We start from the raw sequence: 23,061 nt of genomic DNA on the forward strand, positions 1-23,061 counted from the left end.
AGGAAATGAAAAACCACTCCAGTATCTTTGCCAATAAAACTCCATGGATAATATGGTTTATGAGTTTAGGAAGAATCAGATACAACTGAACAAATGAACAACAACAATAACAACATCTTACTCTCCCTTTTTACAACAGTTTTTCCCCTTCTCAGTGTCTTTAAACTCTATTAAAATCTGATTTCAGATATATATTAGTACCAGTCATTTACAATCAGGTGTGATTGTATGATTACAATCAAGTGTACCACCATCTTGTGGTGGTACAGGTATGCCTCATGTAAAGGAGTTCAATATCTGATTCAATAAAAAGTCAATGATAAGCATTTATTATTTATTATTTTATTGTTAAGGATAGCAATATTCTAGGGAACAATTGGTGCTATCACAACAGTGTTTTAAGTAGGTGATTAACCAAATAGTATTGTAAAGTAGTTTCATGATGTAACAAAGAAGTTTGAATGTTGTATAATTAATTGATATATATTTAGGTTTGATTATTTAATTAATGAAATCATTAAAAAGGTGTTAATTGGGGGCAACATTATGTGACATGTTCTTATACTGATATTTTAAGATTTATCTCTTATTGGAATGGAATATAAATAAATAAAGGTCTTTTCCCCCAAGAAACAAGAGCCAACATGATAGGCAGGGAAGTGACTAGGAACAAATGGAAAACCCCAGAAAGTGAGGGTGAGAAAAGGGCAGATGGTGTGGAGAAAGAGAATGGGAACAAATAATGACTTGGAAACTTGTGAGAGGCAGCATGGTTTATAAAAATAGCACTGACCTTAGAAGCAAAAGCTTTGGATTTGAATTCTAGTTCTGTCACATTCTTGCTATGGGACTTGGGGCAAGCCATTGAACCACTCTGAGGCCTGAAATTGTTGTGGCCACATGTCCTGGGGAGGTGGAGGGAGGAGTAGATGGCTCCCAGGCCTATCCTAACTCTACATATTCACTGCCAGTGAATATGTCCTTCACTTCTGGATGCCTCAGAAAGGGAGAAGGCAGTGCTTATTTAGGCAGATTTAAAGATTTGGATGGTTCCATATATGTAGCCAAATGAAAAATAAGACTGCTTCCAACAACATGGTAGGCCCAGACAAAAATTGTTCACAGTTCTCTTGTCTCCTGGAGCAGTTCCCAAGACACCCCCCCCCCAATGAGAAATGCATTTTTAAAGCAGGCACCAAAGCCTTGTTAGACCTGTTTTGAATCAAACATGAATAAGCATTTCTTCAGCACTTACTATATGTGAGGCACAGAGCTAGACTTTGGGGTAGCATTCTTTGTATATGTTACAGGGAAGGGGGATCTATTGAGCTGCACAGGTTCAAGGTGAGAGACAGGAAATATATTTGGCCCCAAACAATGAAGGTTTTATAGGTCAGGCTAATGATTAGAAATTAAATGGTGAACAATGAAGGTTTTTACAGGACAGGCTAATCATTAGAAATTAAATGATAAAGAATTTCACTGAACCATAATAACAAAATATAATGAATCTGAGCAATGAGAAAAAATTCTTCTCACAGATTCCTGCTCCAGTGGAGAAAAGTGGGAAAAATCCTCATGAGAGAAACCATGTTCCAAAGACTGGAAAGAGTTCTCCCTTGGGTTGCTGATGAAACTCATGTCTGAGAAATTCCTTGACCCTTTTAGATATTAACCACAGTTGTTCCCAGTCAACTCTGCCTTACTCAAGTCCATCAGCAACTAAAGTCCCATCTCTCTTGGGTCATTATTATCTCCATATGTCACCCAACCATAGCTTCAGTCTTCTCTTTGACTCAGAAAAGCTTCATTCTTCTTTCTTCTGTTTCTATTTCAGGTATTTTGCATGCTATTGATAATTCTATTTTACAATCAGTTCTTTCAGGGTCTATCCAATGCAATATGCCACAGAGCTAAACTTAGATTAGATAGATAAACAAACAGACAGAAGATAGATATTCGGAAATAGAGATGATAGAGAGATCAATAGACATAGATAGGTGATAGATATAGATGATTAGATATAGATGATAGATAAATAATAGGTGACAGGCAGACAGATAGGTAGACACAGATGTTAGATGATAGGTATAAAGAGAGAAAATAGGTATCATTTACTAAGCACTTACTCTGTGCTAGATATTGTACTACAAACACAAGCAAATATGCATTCTAAAGGCAGAAGACAGCACCTGGGAGTGGGAAAAGATATCTGTGCAGGAACAATGTCAAGGGCAAAGAAGAGGAGTCAGGAGGGTGAGTCCAGGCTTGAGGGAGGTGACACATAACTAGGGTCTTTCCTGAAAAGGTGGTCCCAGGGAGGGAGCATTAGTCAGGAGAAGATTGCTTTAGGGTGAAGGTTTCTCTAAGGTGGCAACAGAAATGATAGTGCATCTTCTCTTCTCTCCATTCTTGACATCTTCTGTGGTGTTTTTCATAACCATCCTCTTAAGTGGAATTTCCCTTATCTCACACACAGCTGACTTAGGAAATATATTTGGCCCCAAACAATGAAGGTTTTACAGGTCAGGATAATCATTAGATATTAAAGTCAATCATAAGCATTTATTATTTATTATTCGACATCAGCATCATATCTTGGAAAAGTTTACCTGATATAAATCACTAAAAGAAAGGGAATGTGAGCTGTGAAAAGGTCTGCACTTTTCACTGTCTCCTTCAGAGTCCTTTCTTTGTGCTCCAGTCATGCTGGGAATTAATATCTGTATACTCAAATTTTCCTGAAGCCCCTTTCTGCCTTAGGAAAGCTCTATTTCACCCAGGAGGAACAGAGAGATAAAAAAGGGCATAAGCTAGCTATGCTAGTAAGCATTTGTCTTCCTTAAAGATGTAATGGAAATACACTATTTTTTATTACAGCTATTACTATGATTAAAGGTAACACTGACTCCCAAACATGTAGAGTAAAAGGGAAGTAGAAACTTAGACATCAATTTGAGTGGACTCCCACATTACTTTTGGATGTTGAAGAAAGTTGTCATTTGGCATCCACTGACCAACTAAAAAAAAGAACTTAGATTTTTCACTATGGTTGGATGATATAATTCTAGAGTTCAATACTAATTTGGTAAGTGAACCCTAGGTATATACATAATATGAAAAATTATAGCTTCTACTTGGTATGATTAAAATAGAAAAGGGTAGACTCTGTAAATAAGTTAGTGATTAGTAAGGGTGTAAACACTGACACATAAGTAGGTTACTGGCCATGCCTCAAAAAATGTTGTCAAAGGAAAAGCATTTTACAAAAGTCATGTTGGGTTTCTTTGGCAAATTTATGAGTAGCAAAATTTTCAAGACACTGAATAGTATTCAACTAACTTCATCAAGGATGCAGAAAACTCAATGACTATTTCAATACTTCTGAACTTGATGGTTCCAAATGTCCACAATGAATGTTCTGATTTGGTAACTTATCCATTCAATGATACTTCTCCATATGGAAAATAAATATTCTTCATTTATCTGAGGTTTCCCATGAGGTAGCACAGTATGTCAGATAGAAAGCTGGATGTTGAGTGAAGAAGGAGGAAATTCAGATCCCACTTTTGAGATGTAATCATCCATATGACTATGGACAAGACATCTGTAACATGAGAATGATAATATCTGAGGCACACAGTGTTGTGGTCAAGTGAGATAATGTTTTATAAATTTTAAATCATGTAAACACTAGTCACTATCATCATATGTGAATTTCTAGGATGATGTCATCAATAGAACTTTTCCTCTGCCTATTTTTTTATCTAGTTTCATGATCCTATCAAACAACTTAGTCAAGCATCAGTATCTCTTTTTCATTTCTCTCTTCATAGCAATAACCATATGATACTTGAATAATGTTTTCCCTGTTGCTTTTCTCTCAGAGAATCTGGTATGATTTTCACATATACAAAGGAAACTTCTTGTGGAAGGTGAGCTTTTATCTTGTTCTGCTAAGTACTACACACACACACACACACACACACACACACACACACACGAAATCAATAAACACAACAGAAATTTGTATTTTCTTAGTGTCTATGAAAATATGGTTTAACTAAATAAGCATCATTTGTGAAAAATGCCTTTTTCATTCTTTTATTAAGGATATACTCAGTAGAAGTATTGAACATCCTTAAAAGTAGATGCCACAGGTATAAGAAGACAGCAATACTTACTAAGGTTAAATTCATTGATTTTTGTAAGTAATATTATCACTCATGATTATTTTTATTTGTTTGAAATCTTCCTCACTTTGAAATATCTTGGAAGTCAATCTTCAAGTAACATTAAAATGATATTGCCTACACTATGAGTTTCCTTTATGTGTTCTAGAATAGTTGTAGCCATATTTTTACCCCAAGGTACTTCCAGAGCCCAATGTTATAGCTCCACTTCCATATGTCTTGTTGCCCCCCCTTCCTTTTTTGGTTATCATTGTCCTTCAGTTGTTTTGACATAATGAAGTCTGAGACCCAACATTCTGCAGACTTGCCTGCCTCTCCACTGATTTTTGTTCATTTGGGGAGGCACTATGCCTCATGGTTTTTCATTGTCCATTCTGTAATGTTTGTTATGTACCATTTGAACTTGAATTCTGAGTTAATGTTGTCCTTTCTTAACATGTCCTTCACTTGTCAAAATGATCAAGTATTTTCTTCCTCCTCCCCTGGGATTTTTGTTCTCTTTGTTTTAGTGATTTATATCAGGTAAACTTTTCCAAGATATGATGCTGATGTACAATTCTTTTATTTTAACCCATTTCTTCCTTTTTCTGAATAAGAAATTTGCTTCATAGGGCTAAGTTTGTGTCATTATCATTGTTTATAGCATACATTTTAATCTTTACCCTTTATGAATAATGATTTCAATGATTTTACTGCACAAATACTGCTGATTCTGAAATGACTTCCCTATCAGTGATCAACCTTTTTCCTCTCTGCCAAGATTCCTCAAACTCTTGACCTTCAGGATTAAGTGTGAACTTCTCTCTTTGGCACGTAAAGCTCTTTTCATCCTGGTCTATTCCTTCCTTTCCAGTCCATTCACTCTTGGATAGAGTAAAAGGTTTGTTTGCAGTTCCTTGCACAGGAAATTCCATCTCTGCTTTGACATTTCATTGACTGCCATCTATCTTTCCCTCTTTCCCTCTACTTAACTTCTGAAAGAGATCTTTCTTGCTTCTTCCTCACCCTACTACCCAAACTGTCAACACCACACCTATGAGATTACCTTTCATATAATATACAAAAATCCTAGTTATTTATACATTGTCTCCCCATTGGAATGGGAGGTCCTTGAGGTCAGGGATTCATTTTGCTTTTCTTCTTATCTTCATCGTGACTGAGATGTATTAGCCATTACTTCCTGTCTAATCAAATTCAATAAATATTTATGAAGTACCTATTATATACCAGACTATATATAACAGCATAACTGGGGATAATAAAAAAAATCCCTGTCCTCAAAGAGCTTATAATCAAAAAAGAAGGCAGGAAAGGGGAATTGCAAGAGGGAATCTGGAGCACAGATATCTTCTTGTGTAGAATTGACACTAGGAGAGGAGCAGATGCAAAGTAGAGTGATCTGAGTTTTTAATTTTCGCCCTCTGCAAGAGAAGGCATTGGAAGAGATTTGATACACTACTCTCTAGCCTTCCAGAGAGGAGAAAAAGCTGAGGGGGTGGCATCAACTATTACTTGAATTAGCAGAATGCCCCTTCTAGGATAAACTCATCATTTTGAACAACTTAAAAGTGATGAATTTATCCTTGGAGTGCATCTTGTTTCATGTGCTTGAAATCAGGAAGAAAAGCAGCAGATGCAGCATTGAGAGGCCAATGCCTTTCAACTCTCCCTACTTTGGAAGAAGAAATTGTTACTGTGTCTCTATGGAAAGAGAAGGGACCCTCACAGAACTAAGGGTCATTTTCTATTTTTGTTTAATGAATCTCAATGGCTAAAAATTCACCATGGATCAAATAAGATTCTGGTGATGACTCTCATCATATTGTTTGGTTGTTTGCTTTTTTTGTTGTTGAGAGAAGACATTATTCTTTGGACAGTAAATATTCTTTTCAGTTGAGTGAAACCTGAAAGTACTTATGCTTTGGCAGTGTTACAAGGGAACTGACCAAAAAAGGCCCCAGGGAAGGAAGTATATATGTTTAGTCAATCAGCTTCTGGAAGTTCATGATATCATGGGTCAGTCCTGCTATTCTGCCAGCTTAATCTCTAAGAGCTCAGGCTCACCCTCATATCATGATGAGGTACTATCTACTAAGTCAGAAAATAAATCTTATATACCTTTACATACAGGTAAATAAACAAAAGTGCAAATTTTCAATTTTTGATGACATTAAAATGTTTCACTAGGACATATTTTCATAATTACATATTTAATGAAAGTAGCATCAGAGTAGATTAATTTCTTTCCTGAATTTAAATCTATAAAAAGTTTGGGGATCTTAAAGTGTACTTTTAATTTTCTTCAGGAAAATGCTTTTTGGGAAAATGCATTATAAAGAATTGTGAAAACTCAGAAGATCATGTATAAAATATGGATGATCATTTAGAACAATGGAAGATGAGGATTGGAATAGGATTTGAAGGATTATGTCATTCATCCCCTCTCATTTTTAACAGGGTTGGAAAGTAAAAAAGTTTTCCTCAGGTCACACATAAGTTTCATGCAAAACGTATCTGTTGTGATTTCTGTATTCTTCAAATGAAATATAAAAATTAAGGATGAGATCTTGCTGTTTGTGTTTTAAAATTATCTATTTTAATTATCTAATAGAACACTGTCATTTAAATTACTATTTCATCCCTACTACAACAAAATATCAGTAGAAATATTCTTGTGGTACAAACAAATAAAGTAGGGTCTACATCCATTAGGAAGGAACTAAACAAGATATGATAAAAGGTTGCAGCATCTGCCCTGGTGTCTGGAGAACTTGAGTTCAAATTTAGGTTCGGTTCCTTTCTGGCTGTGTGACCCTGACCCACTCACTTAACCCCAATTGCCTCTTTAAAAAAAAAGAATCCTGGGGCAGCCAGGTGGTGCAGTGGATAGAGCACCAGCCCTGGAGTCAGAAGGACCTGAGTTCAAATCTAACCTCAGACAATTAATAATTACTTAGCTGTGTGACCTTGGGCAAGTCACTTAACTCCATTTCCATGTGAAAAAAAACAACAAAAAATTGCTTCATAAGAAATTATAAATCTGTGAAATTCAGAAAAAAAAATGGGAAGTCCAATTTGCACTAATTTAGGGCAAAGAGGAACCAGAAGTAGGGAAATGTGTATATTTATGTATATATATAAATATATATATATATATATATATATATATATGAATGCATATATATATTCATATCCACACATTTACATATATTCACTCATAGCTTCATCCCCTTTACATCAAAACACATATAAAATTGCTTTTAATGTTGTTGAATCATGTCTGACTCTTCATGACCCCATCTTGGGTTTTCTTGGCAGAGATACAGGAATTGTTTGTCATTTCCTTTTCCAGTTCATTTTTCAGATGACACAACTGAGACTAATAAGGTTAAATGGCTTGCCAGAGTCACACAGCTAGTAAGTCTTGGTGGTCAGATGTAAACTTAGGAAGATGTTTCTTCCTGATTCCAGACCCAGCATTCTGTGCCACCTAAGTTGTCCTATAAATTGCTACAATCATATAAATAAGAATTACACTAAAAGGCAGCCAATTCTGTTTAATTAGAAGGTTTAATCTTGGTCTGGTAGAATATATGATGAAACATATGTCCCTTCTCTCTGTAGAGAGGTAAGGGACAAATGAGTGCTGTTAATACATTGTTTGACTCATTTACTATGTTGTTATTTTGCTATATTATTTGCCTAGCTTTTTAATGTCACAAAGCAGAGTTAAGAATGGTGAGCAGAATGATTTAGGCAATAACTATGGTACAAAAACAAAAGAACAATAATTTTTTTTAAACCCAGCATTGATGACTAGTACTCCGAAATTTCTGAAAAATCTTTAAGAAAAGGAAGCCAATTTTAGAGTTAAAGTTTCTCCAGATCATAGGCTCTAATTGTAACAGAGATGTGCTGTGAGAGGAAGTTAATAATTTAAAGCTTATATTAAAAAAAAGTTTTGGGAAAATGAACAAAAATGTTACCAAAAATATACAGTGGTATCCAAAAAAGTCTGTGCAGTTTTAAACCAATAAAGCTTGAAACTGCTCATTTTATAGAAGAAACTGAGGTAAAAAGGAGATAAGTGACATGGAGTTTCATAGATAAGAAGCATCTGAAGTACCACTTAAATCCTGAGCTTCCTGACTCCCAGTCCAATACATTATTCACTACAATATATTTATCCTATTTATATAATTGTAATTTTGATATATAATGGGTTAGCATAAGAAATTGAATGGGAATTTTTGGGGAGCTTTGCAGGAGCTGCAGATGATATGCAAAGGCTAACAGATGAAACAGAAAAAGTTTAGAAACTCAGAAATGCATAAAAGATACATATAGGATTATATAATATCAACATATTTTATCTTCTAATAACATAATAATTTAGAATTCTTCTTTGGTACAAAGAAAAGGCCACAGCATTTTATGTGGATTTTCCAGATAGCAGGGGCACCATGTCCCTATCCCCCAAGATATGGAATGGATAATTATATAGTGTTTTTCAGATCTAGGAAGAGTACTGAGGGACTCCAAATCAGATGCCTTAATCTCCTCAGGAAAACCAGAATCCAGATCACCCACTGAGAATGAAGTGGAAGAAAAGAAAGTGACAGAGATAATATGACATACATAAAAAGATTGCTTGCAGCAATAAAAGTCCAGCCATGACTGAAGGGATCCATTCAATACGATTTCATGTTTTCCTGTAGCAATTTTCTGTAGCTAGGGATAAAAAGGAGGAGAAATATGATGGTAGGACTTAGCCAGGATGTATTGTTAGCAAGTCATAAACAACTAAAGATGATAAGAACTTGAGGTTCAGCGCAGCAAAAAATGGTGGTATTAACATCACTGAGCATAGCATTTCAGAGAGATCACTGACCCAATCTAGACTGGGTAAGAAAAGGATGTAAAATGACACCTGCTTGATTTTTAAGAAATACAGAAGTATCAAGAAATCAAGCATGAAAAGTCATTATGAGGTGAGGAAGAGGTGTAAGAAAGCACAAAAGGTGGAAGGACAAGACATTTTAGTTAGAGAACAGAATTCAAAATCTTGGGAATGAAGAAATGTCTAGTGATGGTGAGCTCCACAGGTGTGACCACTCTGCTGGGTTGATGAAATTTTGTTAAAAAGAAAGAGGAAAGGACAGGTGCAGTAGATAGAGGACTGGCCCTAGAATTAGGAGGACTTGAATTCAAAATTGACTTTGGCCATTTACTAGCTGACCATGGGCAAGTCACTTAATGCAGATTGCCTCAAAAAAAGAGAAAGAAGTTATAAGATTGTAAGAGTTTTTCTATTTGGACGGTCTCTTAAAGATCACCTAATCTAGCTTCTTTTTATTATTCCTTTTTTAGTTGCACCTTGCACCTACCTCCCAGGATTATAATGAGGATAAAATGCAATATTTTTGTAAAGGGCTTTGCAAACCTCAAGGTAAATAAATAAATAATTTGTGAATAATAAATGTATTTAAAATAAATATAAATAACATACATAAGGTAAATAATATAAATTCTATTTAGAGGAATGATTATTTTTTATTTTAATAACTAATATTTTTCCTCTTCCTATTCTTCATTCACAATTCAGTCTTTGAAGGGCAGGGCTGATTATAAAATTAAATAGAGGGAGAGATGCACCCAACTGGGAATCTTTGATTTGATGAAAAAGTAAAAATATTGAGGGGCGGAGCCAAGATGGTGACAGGAGAAGAGCCTCTCTTAGGTGTTCTCTCTATAATTTTTCAAAACTCATAAAATAATGACTCTAACTAAATTTTTGAGAGACAGAACCCATAGAGTCTCTAGACTCACTGACCCCAACTGGAAATATTTCCCTTCTGCTCCTGCCAATGCTTTGATATCCTATGCTGCCAGGGGTCTGCTCCATATTATGTTCATTTTGTTTTGATTTTCTCTATCTTCCATAGAACTTTAAATGTGCAGCTAAAAGGAAACTTAGAAGCTGTCTAGCCCAATCACCTCATTTTTTGCTGAGGAAACGGAGACCTGTAGAAGTAAAATTATTTTGTCCAAGGTCACAGAACCAGGATTTAAATTCAGATCTTTTGTCTCCATAGTACCACACATATAAATGGGAGGGGGGAAAGAGTGACTGAACAGTCTTATGAGTCAAATACTATAGTTCCAAGAAATATGAGTTATTCTATATTCAGGAGGAAGGGAGATCAATGAAGAGTAGAGAGGAAGTGAATTATCAAATATATTTACAAACCAAAGAACAGAAGCTCACATCCCTAACAATTGTTTCCTTCCTTTTTCCACTTGTATTTCGAGACCACCTTGAAAAACTTTTTGAAGGCACATTAGAACCTGAACCATAAAACATATCAAGTCCATAAAACATCATTTAAAGAGAGAACAGAGAAGAGAATGATGCTGCAGAGAAGGAAGAGTCTGGCCTGAGGTACTGTGATAATAAGAGTAAATAAAGCTGGCAACAAGGATATTAATAATGCTTGTGGTAGAAAACATTTGTAAACCTATTTGATCTTCCTAGAACAGTGACTCCAAAATAGAGAACAGTAGAAATTTGGCATCATGGAATCAGAGCCTCCACCTCTTCTTGCCAAGACAAACCATCATCCCAGTCACTTAGGTTTGAAATCTAGGAGCTATCTTTGACCCTGCCCACTCCTTCACATGTATGCAAACAATTTTTTTGATTTGACTGGTTCTATTGTCACTTGGTCTCTTTTGCATATATTTCCTTTTTGATACTTTAATGAACACCACTTTAGCTGAGGCCCTCAACAGTACTGAAAGCAACCTAATCTATTTTCTTGCTTCCATTCTCTTACTTATTCTTCACATATCTGCCAATACAATCTAATCCAATCCAATAAATATTTATTGGACTCCTCCTATATGCTAGGAACTGTGCTAAGAATTAGGAAAATAATTAATAAAAAAGAGAGAATAGATGGAGATAATACATAAAAGGAAACAGGAAACCTGAAGGGAAATAGAGTGGGATGTGGGTGAAGACAAGGCTATCTTATTCCATGTAGTTAAAACCAGCTTGAGCAGCAGAACCAGAATGGATCTGCAAAAACAATCTTCCCATATCATAAATATGATTCCATCACTCCCCAGCTCTAAAACCTTCAGTGACTCCCTATTACCTTTAAGATAAAAGACAATTTCTTTATTGGGGCTTTTAAGAAATATGGATTGACTCCAACCTACTTTTCAAGACTTACTTACTCCACAGTTTTTCTTTCTTATATATAAAGTCATGTGATTCATATGATTTCCTGAAGCATGAATTCCTTCTACAATATTGTCAACAGGCATCCAACCCCAACTTGAAGACTTTCAGTGATAGGGAAACTACTTCCTTCTCATTCAACTTTGCAATGGCTGAAATTGTTAGGATATTCCCCCAATAGTGAATAAAAATCTTTCTCTGAATAATTGCTGACCATTGATTCTACCTTTACCCTCTTGGGCCAACCATATAAAGAATAGTCTTCTATATCACCTCTTTAAGTACTTGAAATGAACATATATCACTAAGCCTTTGCCAAGATAAACATCCCAACTTATGGTATATTATCTTGGTCATTCTCTCTGAAAAATATTCAGGTTGTCTAAGTACCTACTAAAATATGTTACATAGAACTGAATAAATTTACTTCTGGTGTTGGGGTGGAACAAAGATGGCAGAGAAAATCCAGGAACTTTCTTAAACTCTCCCAGGTTTTCCTCAGCAACAACATAAATCAAGCCTCTAAAGAGATCCTAGAGCAACAGAACCCACAAAAGAACAGAGTGGAACATTTTTCAGTGAGGTCTATTTGGAGGATTCAAAGGAGGTGGAGGAGAGTGTGCCCAGGGCAGAGTGGTGGGTTGTATTATGGGAACTTGCCCTTTGGCCAGTCTCAGTCACAGACGAGATCTGGAATGGATGCCGCTGGAGCCCTGGCTCATCAAATCAACTGCACAACATGCCAAACTGTAAGGACTTCAATTTAGATACCACAGATACCCTGTTGGAACTGGGCTGGACAGTCAGCTCAGACAACAAGTTATTAGCATTCCCAACCTGGAAGATCTCAGCCCAGTAACAAGACTCTTGGGCTCTCAACATAAAAAGTCTGAGAGCAGGCCCCTTCCCCATCACAAGAAGATTAGGACAGTGACCTAATAAAATTCAGAATGAGCAAGAAAGATCAGAGAAAAACTGAAACTATGGAAAGTTACCTTGGAGATTAAAGATGGGCAAAACACTAACTCAGATGAGGATGGCAGAAAAAGTATTACCATACATGAAGCTGCAATGGTCTCCAGATGAAAAATACTTCCTGGAAGAACTCAAAAAAAGGATTTTAAAAATCAGGCAGAAAAATTGGGAAAAGAACTACTTAGAGAAGTTGAGCATCTTGCAAAAGGAAACACAAAAATTGACTGAAAAAATAAATCCTTTAAAAATACAATTGGGAAAATGTAAAAACAAATGAAAAAAGATAACAGCTCCTATAAAAATTAAACTGACCAAATATTAAAGGAGATACCAAAGCTAACTGAAGAAAATAATTCCTTGATGAATATATAAGTGGAGGCTAATGACCCAATGAGAGATCAAGAATCAGTCAAATAAAATATTTTAAAAATTAAAAAAATAGAAGAAAATGTTAAAAAAAAAACCTCACTGAAAATACAACTCACCTAGAAAAGAGATCCAGGTATGATAATTTAAGAATTATTGGACTAGCTGAAAACCCTGATCTTTTTGAGCCCAGATAGCATTTTTCAGGATATCATCAAGGAAGTTATTCTGATATTCTAGAACTGGAGGGTAAAAGAATCCACCAATCACCTCATGAAAATGATCCCACAATGAAAATGCCAAGGAATATTGTAGTCAAATTCCAGAATTATCATTTTAAAAAGAAAATTCCATAGGTAACCAGAAAAAAAACCTATTCAAATACGGAGGAGCAACAGTCATAATTTGGCAGGACTTGTCAGTATCCACATTAAAATATTGAATTACATGGAATATGATATTCTAGAGGGCAAAGTAGCTTAGATTACAACCAAGAATAAGCTACCCAGTAAAACTGGGCATACCCTTTCAGGGGGAAAAATGGATATTTAATGAAATAGATGAATTTCAAATTTTCCTGTTGAAAAAACTAGAGTTGAACAGAAAATTTGATCTTCAAATATGAGAATCAAAAGATACATAAAAGGGTTAATGGGAAAAAAAGAATGTTATTCAATAAGATTAAACTGTTTACATCTCTACATAGGAGGATGTTACTCATAACTCTTGAGAATCTTATCTCTATTAGGGGGAATGTACATGGACAGAAAATATGGACATAAGTTTATTTTAATGGAACTGTACTGACATGGGAGGAAAGGGAAGGCAGAATGGGATAAAAACTGCATCACATGAAAAGGTGCAAAAGACCTATTACAGCAGAGGGAAAGAAGGAATAGAGAGAGGATTGCTTGAATCTTGCTCTCATTGGATTTGATTCAAAGATGGAATAACATATATACTCAGAGTTAGAAATCTATCTTAACTTTCAGGCAATAGAAGGGGAAAGGGAGGGGAAGGGAAGGAGGGACTGATAGAAGGTAAGGAAGAAAGGAGGGGAAAAACAAAAGGAGAGAGCAGAAAGAAAAGAGAGGGTGACTGATAGAAGGGGGACAGATTGAGAGAGAGGTGATATTTGGAAGAAAAACATAGTGAGGGGAGATAGGGTGAAAGGAGAAAGAAAAGTATAAATGGAGAGGAGATAGGATGGAGGATAATAAAGAGTTGATAATTATAACTCTCTCATAAAATGGAAGCAGAGAGCAGAGTGGATAAGAAACCAGAATACTATACTATTTGAAGCAGATAGAGATACCCACAGAGTAAAGGTAAAAGGCTGGAGCAGAATATGTTTTATTTCAGTTGAGATGAAAAAATTAGGGGTAGCAATCCATATCTCAGACAAAGTAAAAGCAAAAAGAATAAGGAAGGAAACTACATCTTCTTAAAAGGTACCATAGACAATGAAGTAATGTCAATATTAAACATATATGTATCAAGTGGTATAGCATCCAAATTCTTAGAGGAGAAGCTAAAGGAATTATAGGAAGGTATGGACAGCAAAATTGTACTGGTGGGGGACTTCAGCCTCCCTTTCTCACAACTAGATAAATATAACCAGAAATTAAACAAGAAGGCAATTAAGGAGAAGAATAGAATTTTAGAAAAGTTAGATATGATAGATCTCTGGAGAAAGCTGAATGGGGATAGAATATATATATATATATATATTTCTCAATAATACAAGGCAACTGCACAAAAATTGACTATATATTAGGGCATTAAAAATCTCACAATAAAATGCAGAAAGGCCAAAATATTAGATGCATCATTTTCAGATCAAGATGCAATAAAAATCACATGCAAAAAAAGACCATGAAAATTGGGCGTGCAACAAATTAATAACAAATTAAAAAGTCTCAATTGAATATCAAATTAGAAATTCTGAAAATCAAAGGAGAGATAAGTAAAATTGAAAGTAAGAAAAGCATTGGAATAATAAATAAAACTAAGAGTTGGTTTTTTGAAAAACCCAATAAAATAGATAAATCTTTGGTTAATTTAAACAAGAAATAAGAAAAGCAAATTATCAGTATCAAAATGAGGAGGAAATTAATGTAATAATTCAGAGCTATTTTGTCTGTTTGCCAATAAATTTCACAATCTAAGTGTAATGGTGAATAATTACACAATTATAAATTATACAGATTAACAGAAGAAATTAAATACTTAAATAAACCCATTTCATAAAAAGAAATTGAACAAGTGATTAATTAATTTTTTATCATTCTTTTTTATATTTATTTTCATCCATATGCACATGCATATTTTTAAGTTATGAAATTTCCTTCCACCCTCCATTCTCACCCCTCTCCCCTTAAGGGGTGAACAGACAGGTTAGCATTGTACATATATATTTTGATAAACATATTTACAGATTAGTTATTTTCAGTATGAGGAATTAGGATTAAGGGAAAGAGATAATTTTTATAGTGTTCATCAGTTTCTGAAGGGTTGGGTTTTTTTTTGCATGTGTGTATGTATTTTATTTTGTTTTGTTTTGTTTTGATTAATAAATTCTGTAACAAATAGTCTCCAGGGCCAGATGGATCCAAAAGTGAATTCCACTAATAATTTAAAGAGCAATTCATTCCAATTCTATATAAATTAATTGAAAAAAAGATAGGAGAAGAAAGAACACCGATATAGAACCAGAAAGAGTAAAAACAAAGAAACTTTTAGACCAATTTCTCTAAATATTGATGCAAAAATTTTAAATAAAATCTTAGCAGAGATTACAGCCAGTTATCACTAGGATGATACATTATAATCAGATAGGATTTATGGTTGCTATTAGAAAAATTATCAGCATAATTGACCATATCAATAACAAAACTAACAGAAATCAAATGACTATTTCAATAGATGCTGAAAAAAACTTTTGACAAAATACAGTACCCATTCCTATTAGAAACACTAATGAGAAAGGAATAAATAAATGGAGTTTTCCTTAAAAAAATAAGCAACATTTATCTTAAACCTGAATCAGGAAACTGTAATGGAGATAAGCTAGGAGCATCCCCAATAAGATCAAGAGTGAAACTGTTGGGGTGGCTAGGTGGCGTAGTGGATAAAGCACCGGCCCTGGAGTCAGGAGTACCTGGGTTCAAATCAGGTCTCAGATACTTAATAATTACCTAGCTGTGTAGCCTTAGGCAAGCCACTTAACCCCATTTGCCTTACAAAAAAAAATAAAAAAAAAAGAGTGAAACTGTTATCACCACCATTATTCAACATCATATTAGAAATATTAGCTTTAGCACCAAGAAGAAAAAGAAATTGAAGGAATTAGAATAGGCAATGAGGAAACAAAACTAGCTCTTTGTGGATGATATGAGAATTTAGAGAATCCTAGAAAATCAACTAAAAACTCCTTGAAACAATTAGCAACTTTAGCAAAGTAGCAGGATATAAAATAAAAACACATAAATCATCAGAATGTCTCTCTCTCATATATATATATATATATATATATATACATATATATATATATATATATATAAAACAAAGCACAGCAGCAAGTGATCAAAAGAGAAATTCCATTTAAAGTAATTATAGTCACCATAAAATATTTGGGAGTCTATCTGCCAAGATAAACTCAGAAACTCTATGAAAACAGTTACAAAACACTTCTCACACAAATAAAAACCTATCTAAATAATTATATAAATATGAATTCCTCATAGATAGGTCATAATAATTTAATAAAAATATAATTCTACTTAAATTACATTACTTATTTAGTGCCAGGCCAATCAAATTACCAAAAGTTACTTTATTGAGCTAGAAAAAAAATTGGTAATAGAGTGGTGGATCAGTGGAATAGATTAGGTATAAAAGAAATAGTAATAATATACTGTTTGATCAACTCAAAGACTCCAACTTCTGGAATAAGAACTCTAATAAAAACTGCTGTAAAATAGTATGACAGAAACTAAGCATAGATCAGTATCTCACACCTTTTACCAAGATGAGGTTGAAATTGGTAGAGGATTTAGACATAAAAGATACCATAAACCACTTAGGAGACTCTGTCAGATTTGTGGAAAGGGGAGTAATTTATGGACAAAGAACAGATAGAGAACATTATAAAATGAAAAATGGATAATTTTGATTACATTAAATATAAAAAGGTTTTGCACAAATAAAACCAATACAACCAAGATCAAAAGAAAAGCACTAAGTCGGGAAACAATTTTTACAATTAGTGTTTGATAAAGGATTCATTTCTAAAATATGTAGTCAAATTTATACAAATATAAGTCTTTCCTCCATTGATCATTGGTCAAAGGATATGAACAGGCAATTCTCAGATGAAGAAATAGAAGATATCTGAATTCATATGAAAAATGCTTTAATCATTATTGATTAGAGAAATGCAAATTAAAACATTACACCTATCAGATTGGTCAATATGACAAAATAGGAAAATGATCAGTGTTGGGGGGATGTGGGAAAACTGGACACTAATGCATTGCTGATGGGGTTATGAATTGATCCAATCTTCCAGAGAGCAGTTTGGAACTACATCCAAAGGTTAATAAAACTGTATAGATTTGCTCCAGCAATACCACTAGTAGGTCTATATCCCAAAGAGGTCACGAGAAGGATAAAAAACTAATGTATAAAAATATTTATAGCAATTTTTTTGAATGGCAAAGAATTAGAAATTGAGGGAATATTCATTATTTGGGGGATGGCTGATCAAATTGTGTATATGAATGTGTATCTACCTTAGTCAATGTTTTGAAAATAAGGACTTGTCCATCTTTTTCTAATTTTATGAGATCTGTTCCTCATGATTTTTTATAGGTCAAAATCATGGAGGAAAATAAAAATCACTGATTAAAAATCTATCATTTTAGGATAAAGAAACTGAAGCAGAGGAAATAATCTTACATATACAGTGTCATAGATCTAGTTGAGGAATTCAAGAAAGTATGAAGTCAAAATGGTTAGAATGCTTATCATATGGATATTAAAATCTCTGAAAATAATAGCAGAGGATTAAATAAAGGGGAAGACTGAGCCAGGAACCAGTCATGGAGAAATGTAGAAGAATGAATGAGACACAGGTAGATTGATATATTAGCAAGGATTGAAAGAGAAGTGGTAAAACTAACATCCTGAAGTGTTAGAAGGTAACAAATAATCTGAGGATTCCATTTCCTATTTCTGTGAGACAAGAGAAGAAAAAAATTAGTGGTCAGCATTTGATGAGGGAAGCTATAGTATTTTAATGGGAAAGTCTGATCATACTTGACCATTAGGAAGATTAATAGAGCCTGGGAGACCAGTCAGGAAGCTGTTGGAATATTCAGATAAAGACAGTCCAGGTGATCAATCAATCAAACAAGTATTTATTAAGCACTAATTAGGTGATACAGAGTACAGAATTAGAAGAAAAGATGGTCCCTGATCATAAGACATTTATAGTCTACTTGGGGAGATAAAAAAACTGCAATAAAATAATAAATGAGACTAGATTATATATGCATAATATAGAAAATTGAAGAATGTAAACAATTATGGAACATGAAAGTTTAGAATCAAGAGTTAATTTCATGGTGTAGATAATGCCCAAATAAATTCAAAATAGAGACTGAATTCTCTGTCCTTCTGACTTTTGCAAAAAGCTAAGTAGAATCTATAATCCCACGTAGTACCATAGATGAAAGCACTGATTTAAAATGGGACCCTTGGGAGCCAGGTGGAAGGTTGAACACTTTGTTGCTTTTTATAACTTGTTGGGAAAGCATATGTCCTGAAACTAACATCCATGAATTTTAAAACTTCTGCTTTTCAAACAATTTTTGAATGACAGTAAAGAGATATTGTGAGAACAAGAATAAGCAAATGATGGCAAAAATAACAAAGGCAAGGAGAAAAATGATAATAAAGACATATAAATAAAATTATTTGCATGAAAAAACAAGTTAAATGCAAAAAGTCATAGTAAATCTATTGTATGCGGTAATTTGAAGTAGTTATTCTTGTTATAAAGCTATTTTTTTACTTTTCAAAGAATATCACATTTTAATTTATGGTCAATATTTGAATCAATACAGTTAAGGTTTTAGAAGGGGAAAGATCAGCATTATATGAGTCTACAAGTTATTCTGGAAGAAGTTTCAAGGATGATGCTCATTAGCAATGCACATAAGTCAAGATGAAATTGGAGTAGGGAAAGGAAAATGTCATTGCATAAAGCCTCAAGTCAAATGATCAGCAGCCATCAATCTTCCAGATTTTCTCACAAAATTTCTACTTCTGCAAAGAGGTTTTCTGTTTATTTTTCCCTTGAATTGTGGTGTTTTGGTGGGATGCTGTTCTTACCCAATGTCGTATTATTTACATCCACTTTTCTCTCCTTTTGGAGACCATGCCTTCAAGTGGTGATTAATTTTCGCCTCCCCTTTCTCTTTTTTGCCTAATCATGATCATATACAAGTTCTGTATCTGGTAGGCTGTGGCAAGATTCATTGTGAATTACTAAAGAATGCTGCAAAACACTTATCCTTAGCCTTAAATGATGAATAGGCTATGAACCATTAATGAGAAGGGGAGTAGGCCAAAATCTATTTCAATAAATCTATTTATATATAAATCTATTTATTTAATATATAATGTAGTATATATTATACATTATGTAATATATGAAATTAAAACTTTCTTTTGGGGAATAAAAATAATAGATTTTGGAGAAAAGAGCATTGATAAACATACTGAAATGGAGTGCTTATGGGGCTGTAGTAATTCCTAGTTAATATAGTCAATTTGTATTAAAAGGTCCCAAACTTTCATTTTACTGATAAGGAAACTGATACATAAAATTAAGTGACTTCTCTTTGGTCACACAGTTAGTAGAATATCTGGAATTGGGAGGAAATTTGGTATAGAAACCAATGCATTTGTAAACAGAACATCTGGTTCTGAATCTTGCTCTTCCTAGTAGTATGGACTTGGACAGTTCACTTAGCATTTTGGGGTTTCAGTTTTCTCTTCTGCAAAATAAAGAGGGCTTTCAGGTTTCTTCTATTAACACTAGTGTCCTGTGACTCTCCTAATCTAGCACACTTTCAAATTTGACTCTAATCCATGGCACTTAGTTCTCTTTTTCGAAAAGCTTTTCACACTGATATCCATCTCCCAATAAGCAAACAAAAAAGTTTAATAATTTATATTTCAATAATTTAATGTTATTTTTCTCCTTAATGCCTCACAAAGACACCCCACCTGTTCCTAACTAAATCCTAAAATCTTTTCAAAAACTGAATTTTTATTAAATTTAAACTCCAAAATTTTATTTGCTTATGCTTATGAAAGCATAAACAATGAATTTTAAATCTAAGACCATCCTTGACAGCACTAATTATATTAAGGGTAACATTGTATTAAAAAAGTTTTAATCTATCCTACTTTTATATATTATAAATAAGTCACTGAGAGATTTTTGTTTAAACAAACTATTCTGTTATTTTTAAGTTGTGTTTAAAATGTTTAAGAGGGGAAAAAAATCTAACCCTTCTAAGAGATCACCCCAAATTTTTAAAACAAAGCTAAGTAGAGCAGGTGTGGATTTGGGGAAAGGAAGGAAGGAGTTGGGGATAGGATGTAAGCAATTAAAGTATAAACTTTAGTTAGTTCCTACAGATGTAGCTATGGAAGGAGAAGGGGAAAAGTGAAGTATAATATTTTTGCCAAAGTAAACTTGCTATTGAATGGAATAAGACCATCACATTGTGTGTCTAACTCACCCTCTAAATGAAATAAAAAATTTATTTGAACTGAGAGAATTCACTCTCTCATCACACTTTTTAACTACTTTAAGCTAGAACACTGAATCAAACGAAGAGGTTACAAGGTAAAAAGTTAGATTCCCCTTGGTGCTAATATTGAATCCCTCTAAAGGGGCTGTATTATTGGAAGCCAAAAGGCATACTGCCATTGGACTTGATTAAATTACCATATTTTTCATAATTATAACTTTCCATAGTGTTAATTCAAATATATACAACCACTTTCCAGGATTCATTATTTGCACTCATTGGAACCTAGCTGTATTGAAAAGAACATTAGCTTTAGAGTCAGAAAATTTCACGTCCCAGTCCCAACACTTAGAATCTGTCATTTGTTTCCACTTGAGTCTAAGATTCTTGATTTATAAAATAGAAATAGTAATTGCTTGTCATGTTTACTTCATGGCATTATTATGAATAAAAACCTTTACAAACCATTTTATGCTTTAAAAATTGTTACATTATATTATCATTTCACAATAACAATATCAGATTAGCATTTATTATTTTATAAACTATATTAATATTATATTAGCTTTTCACACACACTGCCCAAAGAACATTAGAATTATAAAAAGGTTGAGATCTTTATATCTAAAGAGATAAAAAAAGGATGAAATTCTGGATTGGATGGCATGAGAGAATGAAAAATTCCAAGAATAATGACTTTTCAAGGAAATTGTGGAGCAACAGAGGAAATTAAGCCTATTTCTGATGAAAAACACAACTAGTATTTTCAATAGATACAAATTCATAATTAATAGTCTTATCACTAACAGAAAATTTCTTGCAGAATCTTTACTAGACCTATAACATATACGTGTGTGTGTACATATATATTTCTATAAAGAGAAGCTTTTTGAGGAATTAAATTATACCTGATTTAGAATCCATGATACAAATTTACTCTTTGTTCCCACTCTCAGATTGCAAGAATTGAGCAGGAATCTGGTCACACTTTATTTGACTCTTTCTCTTATTGTGAGTAGATAATGTATATTGTTATTTTCTATTTAACTTATTTTTGTAAAGAAATAATAGCAAAAAATAATAATGGTTGCTCACATTTGCATATTCATTCAAGTTTTACAGAGAGCTTTCTTCACAATAATCCCATAAGGGAAGCAGCAAAAGTAATATAATTTAATAGATTAGAAAACTGAGGCAGTTTGTAAGTGACTGGGGTAAGATTTGAGCATAACTCTCTAGGTTTTAAATCCAGAGCCATGGAGACACATTCCAATCTTATTCATCCTTCAAAGCCTAGCAGCTCATCTCTCCTTTTCCAAGGACCTTCAGTGATCTCCCATTTTTTATTCAGTCATATGCCTTCCATCAATTATCCATGCTTGAAAAAAATCTAAGTATTAAGACAATACATTCATTTGGTGGCCTCTAATGCAATCAAAGGCACAAGATCTAGGAAGAAATAGGTAGTCTCCATAGATTTAAAGGACCAATACAACTGGATCATAAAATTTCAAGTTGTAAGGGACCTTGGAAATCATTTAGCCCAAACTCTTATTTTTTTAGGTGAGAAAACTGAGGTCTAACTTTTTTTTTTAGTTTTTCTTTGCAAGGCAATGGGGTTAAGTGGCTTGTCCAAGGCTACACAGCTAGGTAATTAAGTGTCTGAGGCTGGATTTGAACTCAGGTACTCCTGACTCCAGGACCGGTGCTCTATCCACTGCATCACCTAGCCACCACCGAAAACTGAGGTCTAAAGAAGTTAAGTGACTTGTCTAGTGTCACGCAAACCATTGATAGCAAAGCAGGTCTAGGAAGACAGATCCCTCTGACTTGCAGAAGGAGTGTTTTTTTTTTTTTTTTTACTCTAGTACAATGCCTTCCAACCCTAACAGGTAATTTTAAATGTTAATATCATTAATCATTACAGATCAAAACAAGTTATAAAAGGGGAAGAGAATAAACTCTTTCTCAACTCAAGCACTGCTCCTAATATAAATACTATCAAGAGAGCTTACAATTCCAGTCAGTTGTAATGGATGTGGAGGCGAGTGTGCAGCTTTGAAAAGCCTTTGAGGGAGTTGGGGTTTTTGGCTTGTATTATAGTGAATGTTTCACAATTCAGATACTAACCTGAAGTGTTCATGTTTTGCCACTGCACAATCATGTAAATTGGCAGGAGTAATCACTAATTGGGCACATGAGACTTTATAAAATATATAATCGTGATCTTGAAAAAGGAAAACTAAGAGCAAAGAAATCAAGACTACTAAATCTGGAATGAGCTGATGTTGTGTAGGATCTAATATGATGCCAAATAAGCAAACAATGAATACTTATTGATTGAGAGAACTAATCACCAATTACTATTGGGGAAATTCAGGATTTTTTCCTTCCCATTTGTTAATTCCTTCCCTAGCCATAGTTATTAAAGGATATCCTACCATTTTTCTTT

At 33.9% G+C, this 23,061-nt stretch overlaps 1 protein-coding gene across 2 annotated transcripts in view; it reads right to left on the minus strand.

Moving 5' to 3' along the window:
* Positions 1–23,061, minus strand: part of GRPR (gastrin releasing peptide receptor) — a 57,266-nt gene that overhangs the window by 21,901 nt on the left and 12,304 nt on the right. The gene's annotated exons all lie outside the window — the stretch shown is intronic.

This window comes from Macrotis lagotis, chromosome 6 (assembly GCF_037893015.1).
Source record: "Macrotis lagotis isolate mMagLag1 chromosome 6, bilby.v1.9.chrom.fasta, whole genome shotgun sequence".
In the NCBI taxonomy this organism is placed as follows: Eukaryota; Metazoa; Chordata; class Mammalia; order Peramelemorphia; family Peramelidae; genus Macrotis; species Macrotis lagotis.